Source organism: Catharus ustulatus, chromosome 3 (genome assembly GCF_009819885.2).
Source record: "Catharus ustulatus isolate bCatUst1 chromosome 3, bCatUst1.pri.v2, whole genome shotgun sequence".
In the NCBI taxonomy this organism is placed as follows: Eukaryota; Metazoa; Chordata; class Aves; order Passeriformes; family Turdidae; genus Catharus; species Catharus ustulatus.
In genome coordinates this window covers 7177555-7195671 of record NC_046223.1, presented here as the reverse complement: position 1 = coordinate 7195671, position 18117 = coordinate 7177555, and positions in this window count along the sequence as shown.

Here is an 18117-nt window from a genome sequence, read left to right as displayed (position 1 = left end):
GAAGGTCATTCCTCCAAACCTGAAATTATACTTGTTCAAAGTGGCATGGGGAACTATACCACAAGCTTAACTTAGAATAAAAACATGGGATAATAATGTTGCATGTCAATTTGTTTTCTGTGGTTTAACAAAAAAATTAATTTCTCCCTGAGCTGGAGAAAAGAGAACTGTGTATTTGGGACTATGTTTCTCTGTTGGTGGATCAGTCCTCAAATGATTCTTTGGTTTTATTAGGAAATGTTCTCAGTTGCTCCATTCCTTTTTTTTTAAAGCAGTAAAGTGCTTACCAACTATTTTTTACAGCTTTGCTTTTCACCAAGCTTTCCTGAGATTGTAAATATTCAATATTACCAATCCATGCTTCCTAGTATTGATGAATCTGACTCTTGGAAAGCCTGAGTTGCAATGATTAACTATCTGATTAAACCAAGAAAAAGAGCTGCCTTGAGGGTTTGAAAGACATGCCCTTCAGAAGATTTAATTCCATGATCTCCCTAATCAGTGTTTTGTAAATTCAGTGTACATCGTATGCACATCTCTTAAATGGGGGCAGATTGCATATGGTTTATAGTGTTATCACAAATTAGCAGTACAATATCAGTTTCTCTGATGCAGGGAGCTCTGAACAGGAATCGTTTGCATTTCTATGTGAGCATCCTGGAGACAAAGAGAATGAAATGAATAGCCTTTTAATTTAATTGGCTTTGAAGGCAAGCCTGAGAATAGAAAGCACAATGCATTGCACAGTTACTGTAGAAACGGTGGAGGTCAGAAGCTCAGCGTGCAGGCCCTACATCAGTCACCACTGCTCCAGTGCAGTAATTTTTTTAATTCTCACTGCATCTCCAGCAGACCCCAGGAAGCCAGATAATTCAGCCTTAGTATTCTAAGTAGAAATGCTGGGTCATTTGTCACTGGTTGGATCATGCTATGGAATTTGTTTAAAAAAAGCTGCCAAAATGAAAAACTACTTTCAATCAGTGCCCTTATATATCAGCCACGAGAATTAGATCAGGACAAAAAGAAAGAAAAAGGAGAGGAAAAAAATCTTTCTTTCTCATAGAAGAATAAAAAAGTCAGTACAAGGAAAGAAAAAATGGTACAAAATGGATAATAGTCTGGCAAGAAACCCTTTTTCAAAATAATCTTTCTATAACAGACAGTTAAGATTTATGTGTTATTTAGTGGAGCCAGCCCTGCTGAAAGCAGTGAAAGCAAAAAGGGAGATAATATCGTGCTAATATTCAAAACTCCTGCACTCTTTTGACTGTAGAAATAAAGAGCTATAGCTCTTGTGAAACCTGAGCTGGCCTAGGAGCTCATCAATGAACACAGAAACTCATCCACACAGTGCTAAATGTAGAAAAGGGATTTCTTTACTATTTTTGGACTGGCTAGTGCAAGATCTGTGCTGCTACTTCAGCTTGAATTCATTCATCTGTCTGCAGAAAAGTTCAAAACTCCTCCTCTGTGTCTGATCCCATATGCTTGTGCCAGGCACAAAAACCTGACACAAAGCACTTCCATATGTAGCAGACTCAGCTGCACCAAGGGGATCACATTAACCTTCAATTTCATTTTCAGATTGTTGATTTTTTAAAAGCACAAAGGTTCCTTTGAGGAAGTTGTGCATGAACAGTTGTTGGCATTTTTATTATTTCCTATTAGAACACTAAATTATTCCACATAGCTGTATTTCTATCAGCTGAAGGAGAAAGGTAGTGCTTTCCAACTAACAATATCCTAGGGGTCAGTGTTCTTTCCACACAGGACTAGGGTTTTTACAGTTTTTAGAAGTTTAGCAAATTAGCATATTTGACAAAAATCACCATTTAGAGATATAAGAGGTAAGGTCATTTTCCCCTCTCTAAATCCTCTCCCATCAGATGGAAACTGAACTTGTTGAAGCAAATGTGTCTCGAAGAGCTGCTTTTGGCCTTGGTTCCCAGAAAGATCCAAGATAGGATAGGGGCTTTGGAATGTGTTTTGTCTTTCTGCCTATCAGGGCAGGGAGGGTTTGACAGCTGATACAGCCAGACAAATTAGATACATTCTGCACACACAGCCTGCACAGGACCATAGAAGGTTTGGGTTGGAAGGGACCTTAAAGATCATTTAATTCCAATCCTCTGCCATGGGCAGAGTTATCTTCCACAAGACCAGGCTGCTCAGAGCTCCATCCAACCTGATCCAGGGATGGGGCAGCCACAATTTCCCTGGGCAACCAGTGCCAGTGCCTCCCCCCCTCAGAATAAAAATTTTTTTTGCTAATATCTAATCTGAACCTACTCTCTGTCAGTTTTAAGCCCTCCACCCTTATCCTGTCACTGCATGCTCTTCCACGTTGTCCACTGTGGAAACAAGCTCTGTTTAATTGTGGCCGGGCTGCCTTGAACAGGTGTCCATGTCATGCAGTTTGACTCCTGTGCCCTGAATTTAAACCCTTCACTAGTTAGAACTGATTTATCTCAAGTACCCTCATGCAGACAACGTGAAAGTTAAATGGATTAACCTCCGGTTTACCTCTACTGAAAAGACCATCTGGGGAGAAAATGAAAGGAAAACATGCAAAAGAGGTTTTTAGGTTAAAGCTTCAATGCCTTCATGAAAAAGAAATGTTACCTAAGGTGAATTTGACACAGGCACTGTGCCTGCATGGTAACATTGCTTAGCATCCTTCACCTTTCAAATAGTTTTTATATCTGCTATATCCCACCAAAAAAAAAGTATATAGCAGTTCAAACATATTATCACTCCTAGCAAAACTGTGTACTCTCCCCCTTTGATAACTGATATTCCTCAGGTAATGTTGGAACTAGAAGCAAAACTTTTCTCAATATTCAGCTCTAACTGTTGAGAAATTCTCATCTTCTGTTATGGAGCCAAGCTTCACACAGGATTGTTTTCCTTACCCTAGCCCTTTGTTTCTAGGAACTCTGCCTTCCAGAGGAAATCCTGGTGTGGTGACCTTGGAATATTCACCAAGTGGCATAATGTAACTGAGGGCTGTAGCCTAGCAGTAGAGAAAAGCTCTCTGTACAAGCAGATTTGATAATTATGGAGAAAAGAGGCCTCATTTCCCTGCAGTGTGAAATGATCCACACCTGGCCTATCCTCACTCCATAGTATGCTAAACAGCACATGCATTTTCTAAAGGATTTTCAAACACTGGCATAAAAAAATGAAACTCAGAGAGGAGCTCATATAACACATCAGTGTAGAAAAAAAAATCAGTAGGTATAAATGAAGAAAAAAGGCTGTGTCAGCCTTCATGAAAATAACACATTTTCTTCCTTAATCTCCTGATACACAGAACAGGCAGTTACTGGTTGGGAAATAAAAGGAGGCTGGAAAAAACAAGAGCCTGCTGGCTGTAATCTGCACAATATTTGAGCACTAGGAGTTTGTTTCAAAATGTAAAATGCATTTGGGGAAGGAAGGTGGTCAGAGAGGAGAGAACCAAGCTCAGCTGGCACTACACAAGGATTAAGAGAAAAGTGGGGCATTTCTACCAGGAGCTGCTGCAAATTAATGGGTAACTGGCCCAGGTGCAAATCTCCCTTCAGCACCACCTGTGTGATTCAAGGAGCCTTCCTTCACTCATGGTGACTTTTTATCTTGTGATTTCAGATCAGTCAAAATACCTCTGTGGGAGGGGGGAAAAAAAGTATGAGGAGAGAAATACCTGTTCTTTAAAAAATCAGCTTTAAAAACAGGGCCCAGTATTGGTGTCTTTGTCAGGGGTAACTGTTGGTAGGAGTTTGGATCAATGAACGTGCTCAAAAAACACTATGAGTGAATCTTTCCAGGCACTAGGTAGGTTTGTAGGCTACTGTTTCACTTTTTCAGGGATCTAAACTGTCCTGCCAGGTATGTCCCTTTCCCAGTGTAGTTTTCTTGCATGGAGCTGTAAAACAATAATTATTACCAGCTCACCTGATAAGGGTTTTGGGGATCATGCTCTGTCTCACAGTACATGAAAGGAGGGACAATCACAAGAGGAGCATCTTAGCCTCCTAGCATTTTAACACTGAGACTGCCTCTCACAATTTCAGCATAATTATTTGCTAAAAAGGACAAATTCCACATTCCTGGTTTCTGTACCCTTCCTGGGAACAGCTGCTGCTCTTCATTGAATGAATGCCTCTGTTCAAATTTGCAGAGTATCCCATGCCCTTTATGGAATGTGTGCATTTTCCAGACTTTATCCTGGAGGGGAGGTGAAAAATGTAACCGGTCTAGTCCAGAATATAATCAAAGATTATAAGTAGCCATGCATTTTTTATGCATATAAAGTAATAATAAGAGCTGCAGAGTAAAATCAGAAATGTGACATGTAATGTTTGCTCTTGCCAGTTTTCCACGAGATAGGATCAAAGCACCATTTCAGCAGCAGGGCTGCAAGGCTGCACTCTCTAATAGGAAGACAATGATTTGATCAGGCTCCAGTTAAGTTCAGGAGCATCCTCTGCTTGAGGGCCTGTTCAGCTGCTTTTGCATAACATTAAAAGAAGCTCAGCTGGTCAGACCACATGGCTGATCAAGAGATGTTTTGTAATGCATCCTTTCATTGCATTCCTATAACCCACCACTTCAAAGCCAGGGTTGAAAATAAATTTAAGAAATAAAGGTGGTTGTGATCAAATTGGAAAGGAAGTGTTAACACAGGATGGATTTGTAACCCTCTGCTTGACAGAGAAGAAATCTTCTGCTCCTTCTCTTCCTATATAACTTCCAGTGTATAATTCTCCTTTTAGTTTTCTTTTTCCTGAGCATCCCACTTTCTCTTTTTCTAGTTAGCTGCCAGAGAGATAATTTTTTTCCTACTGACTGTATCAGAATTTCCTAAGGTTATGGGAACTGGTGCTTCTGGAGAATTGTTGAATTCAAGTTATTTGGTGATACTTCTTCGTGTTCCTGCAAGCCCTGCAGGACAGCCAAGGCTATATAATTTCATTTCCTGGAACATTTACATCACTGATTTGTCTGCTAGCCTGGCAGTGTTTTATTTTCACATTGTATATGAACAAGTGTAAAGTTTTGTGAGTATAATAAAGTCAGTGTGAAAAGAGACTAAGGTTCATCACAGGATTTCTTGCAAGTTAATTGTTGGAAGTACTGGCGTGCAATCTGGCTTGCTTATCAAATTGATTTAAATGGTCAGAGTGAGAGAAACTATTGTATATAACTTGGTCAGATTTGTCTTAAGAAAAGTTTGTTTTAGAAATGTTACCAAAAAAAAAAAAAAAAAAGTAAATGCAAGCAGCTGGTGTCTTGTTGTTTTGTGACCTGCTTTAAATGCTGTGTGGAGAATCCTGTTGATGGCAAAGCTCTGGCATGTGCTGCTTTGCTGAATGCTGTTTGATCCATCTCTTGTAGTGCCTTCTGTGCCCTAAAGGAAATTTTGCTTCATCAGTTACAATTTGGAGAACAAATATTGATTATTTGATGCCACAAACAAGCCAAGAATTTTCTAATTTTTCATTGAATTCTACTGTTCTGTTCTTTGCCTTGGTGTATTGGGTGATACGTGTTTTGGAGTAGCTGCAGTATCAAAATTGTTAATTTTCTGCCACTCAGCATGTGTGCTGCTGTGCCCTCCAGCTTTTCCTCTTTGAAGCCCTGGCATCCTGCTTCCCTCAAGTGTTTCCTGTGAGACAACTGAGCCTGCCTGTAGTCCTGGCGTGTTTCTATTTGGCCTTAGAAGCTGATCTTCACAATTATTGTCACCAATTTGAGCCCATCCAAGTATCTGGCTTTGAGAATATTTGAAATACTGCTGCCACTGTTTCAGAGACCCAGATGCACTAGCTTGAAACATCTACTCTATTAAAAGGGCTGTGAGAAATTTTGGATGAGGCTCATGTTGACTTTGCAGCCAAGATTTCACCCTTTCGTTGTAAGACTAGCTTTCAAACTTTTGATCACACCACAGACTAACAGATTTATCTCCCTCACCTTCCCAAAATCTAATTTGCAAACATAATCTTCAACCTGAGACTTAGGCTGCAAATTGCTACTGATTGGAATAGTGTGAAGGAAATCAGGCTGAATGAGCCTGTATAATTCTTTATTTGATATCAGTAATGAAATGCCAGCATTAGTTAAAATATCCACCAAATGCATACCTTAAGTGCATTATTCATTCCTTGTTCTTTGGTATTTCCCTGAGGGTGGAAAGGTCTGTAGTTTGCGGAGAAGAAACAATGGTCTGATCAATCACAGACCTCTTGAATTACAAATAAGAATCAGCAACCAGCTCGAAATCCTCTGTGCTGGTCTGTTGAGCTTTCTGCAACCCCCTCATGTCATTCTCCTAGGAGTCTTTACAATAATGCACACGCTGAGATCTTTCTGCTGGTTTAGTTTTTGGGAACTTTTCATATTGCCACCAAGGCTCCTGTCAGCACAGAGCCCTCGATGTGGGAGCCAGGGTGACAGAGCACTGGCAGCAACACCCTAACAGAGCTCCTCTATTGTACCTGAGTATAAGCAGTTATTATCTTTCATATTACATGAAGAAATGAGTGGTGATCTGAGAAACTTTGCTGAGCTGCTGGTGCAGCCAAATGCCTCGTGATTTTACAGCTGTCTGGTAAAAATGTGAATATTTCCTCTTATCCACTGCAAACACCAGTGGGATCCACTGGGATCTCGATGGCTTAGATCCATCGAGGCCACTGTGACACAGCTGCCAGAAGGGACTGTCTGTGATGCTGCTGCTGCAGAGATGCTGCTGGGAACATCTGCAGCTCCCCATGGGTCTCTTCCACTATAGAGAATTCTCAGGTGTTCCAGGTATGGAACAAAAAATAATGCCTTGATCCCCCATGGTTTTCTCTGAGAAAAGAACAGAAGCTTGCAGAGAGTTGAGTGAATGTTCCCCGCTTTGCCTTGCTCTCAAGATCAGATTGAAACTGAATGACTGCTTTGAAAAATTTTCCAGAGAAACCAAATCCTACCCAGATTCCTAGTGGAGATGCAAAGGACTGGGAGAGTTGCAAAGGGATGAGATAACCCAAGTATTTTCTTCTGTCTGCTAGCTGGAAAACTTGATGGAGCATTGTGTGAGTCCCTCAGCAAGACAAGCTTTGTGCAGTGGTGCTTTTTAGTTAGAGATGTGCTGATGATAGTTTTGATGCAGTTGACATCTGGCTGCTGGAAAGGGTTAAAATGTTTTATTACCCTGGTCTCAGACAAGGGTATGTCTAAATGGAAAGTCATTTGAGAAAGAAATCTTCCCCAGCCTTTATATTTGGCTTAAAATGTTTGGCAAAATTGGATTTTATTCCTTACTCAGCAATAGATAAAAAATATAATGAGAAAGCAGCAAGTTGTGTGCAAAGCAAGTGGAGCTGCCTTGCCTTAAGACTGTTTACATTCAGGTGTCTGTTGTAATAATTCAGTGTACACTGTGCTTCCCTATCAGATTTTCCTAGAGATCTCTGCTGTGTGCAAACATAAAGGAGCTTGGAAGGCACTAAGCTTTCTAAAATGTTAATGTAAACATGTTGCATATGTAGGACTAGTGAGCATTTTCTAGTCCAAACATATATCAGACTGTGATTAACTGATTAATTAGCTAATAATCGATTGCTATTGGTTTTGGGCAAGCTTGTGCCACATGGGTTTGATTTGCAGGGGTGGTTTAGCATGGCACTTCTACCCACTGCACCGAGGTATCTCCATCTGAACCAGGAGCTGCTGGGCAATAAGCACTTCTAAGGAACAGTTTCCCTTGCTTATTATTTGGCAATTACTGCAGAAAAATTTCCATGATCTAGTGGCACTTGTCCCTCCACAATACCATCCCAGACTTCAAAGCCTGTGTGGATTAATTCTGCTTCTGACATCTGGTGAGGGTGCAGGAGTACAAGTAGGGACAAAATGTACCCACTGGTAATATGAACATTAGGACTCCTTCCCTCCTGCTTGGCCTGGGTGAATAATCTGAGACTGAATTTTAAATGCATTAATCTTTAGCCCAGTAGCACAGCAGCCTGTGCCCAGAGAAGACTTCCACAGGAGCTGGGTTCCCAAGGAATGTGGGTTTTATGTGAAAATAGCACTCTTGCTGGTGCCTGTTTCAGGCTGGGCTAACTTGCTTTTTCTCTTAGTTCATTCATTGCTGAGTCCAGAAACAGGAGTATCTCGGATGGGTTTGGGTAACGTCAGGTTTGTCCCTCTTATCCATGTAGCTCAAATATCAAACTGTGCCGAAGTTCTTTGTTAGCAGAGGAAAATCATCTGGTCATCCAGAGATCTCTTCACACTTAGCTCCTTGCCAAGGAACATCATCAGTCATCACCAGAGATCTGCACTGGCATGTACTCACTCCATCAGTTTTCTTCAGTGTTGGGCTGAAGAAAACAAATTGTAATATGCTATTGGAGAAATTTTGTAACCTGACAGTTAATAGTATTGGTCAATTAGACTATCTCATGTCTTCATACATCACTTAACGTTATATAGATATCCAGATTTTTACTTTGAGGTTTTTTTTAATGTTCCTTAACCCTCCTGTGTAAATACAGCTCTTAACAATAAGATCCTACTGAAAGAGGACTGAGATTTCCTCATTGGTATCCAATTTTCGTACCAAAAATACAGTGGGATTTTAATGTCACTTTTGGTCATGTAGCACTGTCAGGGCCCTGACATAGGTGGACATAACAGCATGACTTTTATAACCTTGTTATAAAAAGCAATTAGGGGCAACATCCAGCTCTGCAGTTACACATCCCGTGGAGATGTAAGGAGCTTCCAACAGTGAATTTAATTAGCAGGAAACACAGAGCACTCTGTGACCTGCAGTGCAGATAGCATATTCCTGTCCAGCAATGTTGGCCCCTTGCTCTGCAACGGCACCTAAACTGCTCTGCTGCTACACCCATGCATAACTTACAGACTTCCAAGGGACTAGAGCTGGAAACTTCCAACCAGGAAGGCTGAATCAGGAAATGAAATGCTGGTAAATCTAATCTTGGACCAAGCAACAGCATGGGTAGCTTTAAAATGTTGAGGAATAATCCAGGACGAACTATGTGCTAATGCCAGCAGTAACTGGACATGTCTCAAGAATGTGTATAACAGAATTTGGTAGCCAAAGCTGCATTACAAAGAGTAATAAAATGTGTGGCTGCTTCATATAGTGCATGGGAGTAAGGAGAACTATGATGAACAACTTTGTATGAAAAGAAATCTTCAGGACTTGTGTTGGCCACAATGCAGGAATTCCTTATTTGATGTTGAGGGGATGTGCCCCTGATATCTCCTTGCAGAGCTTGATGGTGTTTGCCCTGCTCTGCAAGGGGCTGGGCAGCCACCCAGAGCTCCCAGCGACCCTCCAGAGCAGGCCATGAAGAAAATCAGAGGGCTGGAGCACCTCTCCTACAAAGGCTGAGAGAGTTGGGGTTCAGCCCAGAGAAAAGAAAGGAGGGAGAGGAACTTCTTATAAGGAAAGACAGCATCAGGGCAAAGAACAATGAATTTAAGCAGACAGAGGACAGGTTCAGATGATATATTAAGAAGAAATTCTTCACTCAGAGGGAGATAAACCACTGGCACAGGTTGCTCAGAGAAGCTGTGGCTGCCCTATCCCTAGAAGTGTTAAAGGCCAGGTTGGGCTTGGAGCAACCTGGTCTGGTGGAAGGTGTCCCTGCCCATGGTAGGGAGTTGGAATGAGATTATCTTTAAGGTCCCTTCCCACCCAAACCAGTCCATGATTCCTGTGGAAAAGCAACACCTACCATGAGAAGGGCTAATCTCGTTTTTCTGCTTTTTCCCCTACTCTGTGCTATGTGTACTGAATACTTGCTGGGTTTCACAGTGCTGATGCATTTAGGTTTACTGCCTCCAAATCTAATTATATCCATTCTCCAACCTGTCTGTGCCCACTGCCAGACTTAAAGAGCTATTTCTGCTATGATATCCTGTTGAGACATTTGCAGGGGGTTACTTGCAGGAGGCTAACTTGAATTTAACCTAGAGCAACCTACAGTAAGAGCAGAGATTTTAAAGATTGTTCTTGAGTGTAATCTTCAAGTTAGAGGTGCAGAAGACAAAACTGATAGGTGCCAAGAAACAAAAAAATAGTTTATTAATAAATCATTATTATTTAATGAACAGGTAAGAAGTGGGTTCCCAAATTTCCATCTAAGCTGACTTTCATCAACTACCAAGAATAACTACCTCTCCAAAATGCAATTATTCTCAATCACGTCAGGATTTTCATATTTTTAGGGCTTGGTCCAGCAGCCTAAGAGCAAAGAAGCTGTATTTAAGGCTGTTTTAGAGCACTTCAAATCTCTCTGTCCACCTCCCTTCTTTTGGTGCCACCTCAGGAACACAGAGCAATGAAAACCTTCTCAGTGCAGTGTTTAGCTCTGCACTGGAGCCAGCAAGTGCAGGGTGTGAGAGCCTTGCAGGTTGCTCCCGGCTCTGAACTTGAGGAACGATAGATAAATAGAAGGATACCAGCAGGGCTATGCAATGTTTCCTTGTGCTGATGCAGTGGTGCTGAGTCAGTAACTTAATTTTTTTTGCTTCATGTCCCATGTAAAGGGCCTGGGGTGACTATTGCCATTTTAGACTCAGGGAGGCCATGAGGGGGAGAAATGGGCAGCAAGGCTTTTGCTGTTTGGTTTTAGTAGCTCTTGGCTGGACTCCCCTGTCTTCCAGTGGCAGGAGGTGTTTGCAAATACATATGTGTGTGAGTGCTGGGATGAGGTGTGTCCTGCAGCATATGGCATGTGCAGATGCACGATGGCAGGTGTGAACCGTGTAACTGTATTTGTGTGCTCTGGTTTGGGGAGAGGAAAGAGGCTGCTGAGAACTCTGGCTAGGTACTCACTTTTCTTGTAATATATTAGTTTAATTTAAATTCACTTTCCAGTCAGTGCACATGAGAATTATTTTGAAGGTTTAATTTGCTAGCTGCTGAAAGCAATAAGGTGGCTATCAACAGAGAAGAAATAGCTTGGCTGTTTGCTAATGCTCCTGGGCTGTAGTGTAAGTACTCCAGGCAGCTGTAATGCAGAGATGCAAATAAACCATTGTTGCTTTTAGAATCACTTATTTTATTGTATCAATAGTTTTCTGTTTCTAGATATTTACCTGTGAGGTACTTTCTGGGGCAGATATCCATCTAGGTACTCAGAAACATTCAGAGGGAAAAGCTGTTTAACCACATAGAAAACATAATGCTTGGTGTCTTATTAGTGGCAAAAACTTAATTAAATTTATTGTGTTTGGATAAGTGCTAATTTTTCTGGCCAGTTTGGTCAGCAGAAGCTGTGCTGAATTACTTGTATTTGTACTGGGAATTTTATTTCATATGATGGCAGGGTTTGATTCTATCTGCAACCATCTGGAGTAAGTTTATTTGTGTTACGTGGCTTGCATGTATTTATACTTCAGACTGAGATCCCTTAAATTGAATTCTCTGAATTTTTACATATCATATAAATGACATTTGCTTGCAACACAGTGGACTGATTACAGTGAATACTAAAATGGCAACATTCTGCAGTAAAGAAATTACAGTGCAAAATGAACATTCATTTACAACAGAGTGTAAATTTATACTCTTTAATGAAATGCCTTCACTGTGCAGTAAAATACTTCTTGTGCCTATTGAAATACAATTACAAAGCACTGAAACTTATAATATTTGAGACATTCTGTTTCACAGTAAAAATTGTGTCATGTTTGTTAAAATTATATTTGATGGAGTGAAATAAACATGGTCTGTGCATATGTTTATTCCTCTATACTGATAAAATGAAATAAATGCAATCATGACATCAATCTGCTGCAGACCAGAAGTCCTGTACCTGGGCTCATTCAGTAACAGTTGTGCTCCACTACTGTTTCCCTGTAGTTGAGAAGGCGCCATCCTCAGGAGAAGCATGAGGGAATATGGCTGGACAGGGAAATTGGAAATTGGAAATTTTTGAAGCAAGTTTCACATGACAGACGGGGCCAGGAGACCTTGATGCATTTTTTCAGAGGGAAAAGAGAGACTGACCAAAAGCAGACTTTCAGAGCCCATAAGAACAGCCAAGTTCTCTCCAAGCTGTGACAGAGATCTCTGCACAGACATTTTGCCAGAATCTGGATAGAATGTGTTTGGGTACTTGGCAGTCAAACCCCATTGCCCACAGGCTTGTTTCAGGGAGGGGCTCTCACAGCTCCTGCAGGAATTGTTGTGGTGACATTGCAGGCAGCACCTGTTATTCCCAGAGGTGCTGGAGATGATGGAAGCATAAAAAAGAAAATGTACAGTAATTTCACGATTATAAGCCGCACCATTTTGACTAAAGTTTTGCTCCGTACCCAGAAGTGCGGCTTGTATTCCGGAGTGGCTAATATATGAAAAAAAGTTCAGAAATTTGCCAACCGGAAATGCGAGCACCAGCAGCCCCGAGCCGAGCTGGGCCTGCACGGCCCTGAGCAGGGCCAGGGCCGCCCCCAGAGGCCGCGGGGGAGCGGGGCCAGGGCCGGCAGGGGAGGGGGGAGCCGTGCTGGGCTGGTGCAGCTCTCCGATTGGGGAGGCAGGAGCCATGCCAGGCCGGGGCAGCTCTGCGGCGGCAGCGGTGGGGCCGGGCCAAGCCCGCACAGCCCTGAGCCAGTAAACCCCACGTTCCCGTGATTCTGTTACTAATTGGCCACTTTGTGAAAGTTGCACATGGATCCTCGCTTACAATCCAATGCAGCTTGTATATGGAGGAAAAACGAAATGTTGCCGACACCCCGGAAGTGCAACTTACAGTTGGTGTGGCTTGTAATCATGAAATTACTGTAATTGTCTCAAGCCCATTCACTGCCAGGAGAGAGAAGCGTGATGACACAAATGCTTTTGTTCTTTCACAGCTCTCGTCTCTGCAGACACAAACTGAGAAAATGTGGATATTTTTGGATAGATGCAAAAATGTGTTTAGTAGTGTGTGCCTGGTAATTGTCCTGATTTATTAGCCATAATTGTGCTAGGGAAATACCGGGTTTCTGGATAGCTTTTTTGGGGTTGTTCTGGACAGCCATCAGCCATGCCATTGAGAGAAGCTTTTCCTTTGTTTGCATGCATTCTCCTTTTGACAGCCCTCTGCTGTCCTGGAAGGGAAAAGCTGCCTGGGGAAAGCCCCAGCCACAGGGCTCTGCTGGCACCACACATCCCACGTTCATCCCCTCCTGCGCTGGCTCTGAGGCCTCCTGGCATGACCTACCCCATTTTGGGGTTTCTTGGGGAAGGCACAAGTTACTGCAACCCTCAGGCCACTCCAAATGACTGCCAAAGCAGCTCATTGCCCCTCTGGGAGAACTGGAGGGGGATTTATCATCATCTGGCCATGGTAGGCACACTCATGTTGTTGGGGTGAGGATCTGCCCTCTGGAATCTTTGGTGCCAAGTTAATGCGATTCTTGCTGTACCAGTGTAGCAATCCTCATTTTTCCTCAGACCCCAAAGAACAAGCAGACTCTTGCTCCAAGAGCAAAGATTAAAATGCCCCAAATTACGGTGCTGGACATCAAATAGCACAAGATGCCTTTTGATCAGTGCAGATTCTGGCCTGCTTTCTCTTTGTAGCTGGTGTTAAATTGCTCACTGAAAATAACCACTTTACGTGCCCATCTCTATTCCAGAAATGTAAGGAGACTCACCTGTCTTGAGCTAATAATGCTCTCCCCATTTCTGTCTTCAGCTCAGCTGAGGAAGCTGTTATATAAAATAAATGCAGTAAAGATGAAGTTGGCCATTCTTTCTCTTCTTTGTAAAGGTCATCAGCTCATTACATTACTGAAGGAAATGTTAAGACTCGATATCCTGAGGTAACAAAATCTGATTTCCACTTGCCCTTTTTATTTCAAAAGAGGAAGACATGCTATTTATTCCAACCAAAATATTGGTTCAAATTGAATGGGCATGGAGGTTCAAGAAGTGCCTGGGTTAACTTGAGGATTTGCTGCAATGGATTTTCTCCAAGCTGGCTATCTACAGCACAACTTGCCAGGGCTCCCCCATGCAGTTTTTAGGCCCAGATGCACAAAGATATTTGCTCTCCACTTTTAGTTAATTTTCTATTTTACCTCAGTCCCCAGTTTTTTTCCTGAGTGGCTCTGGCATGTATTTTTATTTTCATATTCTCAATAATCCTAGTCTTCAGGCTCATCTGTGGCTGTGTCCTTGTGTATGTGTTGTAGCAAGGAGAAGTGTGGGGCTCTGGGGAGGCAACTGGGATAGAGCTGGTGGAACTGGGAAGGGAAGGGTCTGGGAGAAAATGACGGAAAGTAGAGGAGCAAAGGAGTTGTGTTCAAGGAGGAGCAGGGCAAGGGAAAGGGAAGGATGAATGTAGGGTGCCAAAGGAGTGTAACAGACCCTGAGAGGACATGGGGTATCCAGGGAATTGAGAGCTGGCAGGAGGAAAGGAAAAATTCAAATAATGAAACTCTGAAACAGTCAATCTGAAGAAAGGCAAATTTGTGAGGAAAGGAGGAGGATAAAGTGATGGGGAGGCTTTGCATGGAGGTGGCATTTCCACCCTGACTGCAGTTGGCAGAAACAAGGCTGCAGGAGGGCAGGGGCATGAGGAGACCTGCTCACAGGACACCACAAGAAGAGCAGCACAATTGCAGAGCCCTTCTCTACTCTGCCATCCTCTCCCCACCTCCCAGATAAATTTATTCTGCTCCTAGTACTGTTTCTGTGCTGAACGAACCAGGTCTGTACAAATTAGGAGGACAAGATGTTCAGAAGTAGTGAATTCACACTTTTTTTTTGTTTTCCTAGCACATCAAAGCGGATTTAGATTGGTGGTGGGGAAGGCAACCAAATTCAAGGGGTGGGGGAAACTGCACAAAAAAGCATTTCATTGCTAAATGAGCTGAATGCAACATATCAGAGCAGCTTCCAAATGAATCTTTGCATTTCCAAGGTGGATTGAAGCAGCATTGGTGCCAATTATAAATGCTGAGTTTCTTCCCACAAAGACCTGAGCAAACACACACTTTGTCTTGGGCCAGATGCCTTTTGTATTTCCTATTTATCTAAACACAGGAAAAATTCTCCTAGCAGCATTTGAGCACTGTGGCCTCAGCTCCTCTGGGTTCAGGGGCAATTTAGCATCCTCTGCATGCTGCACTCGCAGGGCCCAGATTTGCAAAATTCTGCATGAACCCAGATATACAGACTGGAAAATCCTCTCAAGGTTGAAGCACTTGGTTTCCTAATTCCTCGAGCCAGAGGGACTCCTGCACCTAACTGCTTCTGTAAATTCTGACTTTAAGAGCAGATTACTGTAGCTGTGGAGGACTCTGCTACCCTGCTTCCCTGCTCTGTGGTTCAGTAAGGATTACATTCTTTTAGTGCAAAGATTAGCAATTCAAACAGAGGGAAAAGAAGCCTGAATGTGCTACTGCCAATTGCTTGGCTTAAGAAAAAAAAAAATAAAATTCTTTCACTGTATTTTTTTAAGGGAAAGTGGCTTTTCCAGAGGAAACGACTGAGTTCTTTTAAGAGGCAAAAAAGGAAGAGAAAGCCAAAACTATTTACTGTGTCAAACCCAGAGAGGTTCATTGAAGAAGGGCAAAAAATTTTGATAGTTTCACAAGAAGACTTAAAATTCAGTTTTGTTTAAACTGGAAGTACTGTCTTTTTCCCTAGTCCAAACATGTGCAAGAGGTGACCTTGCCCTGCTGGGATGTTGTACTCTTGACTTTCTTGGCGTTCTCCAGTGACAACTTCACTTTTATCAAAACACGAGCTGAGAAGAAAGGGGGCTTGCTAGAAGTCTGCAATTAGTTTTTAAAGTCCCCTCTCCTTCAGGCTTTTTTTTCCTTGCAAGTGCTAGGGTTTCTCTAAGGGAAGTGGTGTGCATTGATATTCTCCCTATGATTAACAAAATCTCTCCTGTCAATGCAGTAAGAGCAGAGATGCAATAGGTTGTCACAAATCCAGCCCAATATCCTCTTGCAAAATAATTAAACTTCAAGAGAATTTTAATCTCATGTTAACAAGACCCCCTACAATCCTAGTGCTCTCAGTCGTATTAGAAACTGACTTATAATTAATGACAACTGCAATGCCACCACCTTTCCATGAGAGAGATCTTTAGCTACCTCCTCAGAAAGGGTTGGAAAAAAAAGAAAAATATGAGAGAAAGGCTTAATGGCTGCTTTGCCATGTTAATAGTGAGTGACTCTCACTCAGAAGTACCTGGAAAGACAGAATATATGAGCAAGAAAATAATCCTGGTACGTTGAGCATTTACAGTAATTTCACGAATACAAGCCGCAGCAATTTGACAAAAATTTTGGTGGAAACCCGGAAGTGCGGCTAATAATCGGGGGCGGCTAATATGTGAATAATTTTCTGACATTTACAACCCCAGACGTGCCAGCCAGAGTGCCGAGCCAAGCACCTGTCAGTAAAAGCCGGCATTTCGCAATTGTTACAGTGTTACCGTGTTGCCCTGGCTCCCTGCAGGCAGCACGGGGGGCAGGGAGAGAGGCGGGAGAGCTCTCTTCTTCCCTCCTCTGCCGCAGCCCAGGGGAGGAGGGGGGGCGCGCCGCCATTGCCGCTGTTCGGGGAGCCGACGGGGGGGTGGGGGGGCGGGGGGCGCTGCCATTGCCGCGGCCCGAGGAGGCAGGTGGAAGCGCGCGCTGCCATTGCTGCGTCTCGGGGAGCCGACGGGAGCCCCGCACAGCCATTGCCGCGGCCCGGGGAGGAGGCGGGGTGCTTTGTCCGCGCCCGCCGCCAGCGCCACGGGCGCGGGAAAGCTCCGTCCCCGCCCGCCGCCGCTGCCGTAGGAGCGGGGGAAGCTCCGTCCCTGCCTGCCACCGCGGGGCAGCGCCGACCCGGGGTGACCGAGCCCAGTGTCAGCGGCGGCCGGCCCCGAGCGGCAGCACCGGGCTGGGCCACCTGGCCCCGTCAGCGGCCCCTAGCGGGCTGAGCCTGCACAACCTTAGCTCAGCCAGTAAACCCCGCCCTCCCGCGGTTCTGTTACTAATTGCACGCGGGTCCTCGCTGCGAACGACAGAGCGGCTTATATTCGGGTGCGGCTTATCTATGGACAAAAACCGAAATATTTGCCAACACCCAGAGATGCGGCTTATACTCAGTGCGGCTTGTATTCGTGAATTTACTGTAAATTACAATAGAAAAAATATTTTTTGAGTAAAACCAAGAATGTATTCAATGCAGCATTATATCCAATAATTGTATTTCGCCTCTAGAGAAATACTGAAGTCAATATTTTGGCCAGGATTTGACAGTTTGCAGCATCCATACTCAGGACAGGGTGTTTGTGGGATGGATGTTCTTAAGAAACCAGTTAAATATGAGTTTGTTTAAACACAGAATTGTTTTTGTTGCTATTCCTGTTGACTTCTGCTCCTTTGATTTTTCCCTCCAAGATTTACTCAATAAATAGGTCCCTAATGTATCTACATTCTTCAAAAGCATTTAGAAATCTGGGTCTGATTAATTAAAATCTCATTATCCATCATAATTGCAGTAGGTATGCAAAAATATAAGATTTATTATTCAAGGAAGTAATGCATTTCTAGAACTCTTTTGGGTTCATGTGAGAGTTGGAAATGAGCACTATATAATAATTTGTTTCAGGAGAGCTAATTAAGTCAGTTCATTTATTCAGTTATCTAAGCCTGGTCTAATCCCGCATACCACTAAAACCTTTTGATGCTCCCCACTTCATTACTGATTGGAATTAATATGAGGACACAAACAGAAATGCTCCTTCCATTTAGTAATGCATGGGAAGTGCCATGCCTGAGGTCCACGGGGTAGATCTGCAGCCTGCCCTTGTCTTCCAACCAAAGACGTGGATTTCTTTTCACAGCAAAGTACCTTTAGTCCTGTGGAGTCTCTCTGGGTAACACCAGCTCAAAGTGCCTCTTTTTTAGCTGGCTGTGGACCCCGAGGGGTCTGGGGGGGAAGGAAGGGGTTCACAAATAAACTGTGATTAACATTTGTTTCTACAGCTGGCATTTACTCTGCGTAAAGGGTCTGTACTGAGGGAAGGGAATGGTCCTTGTGGTCATCTTTATCCCGTTCTGCTTCTCTGCCTCGTGCCAAACACTGGAGAGTACACAGAGACAAAG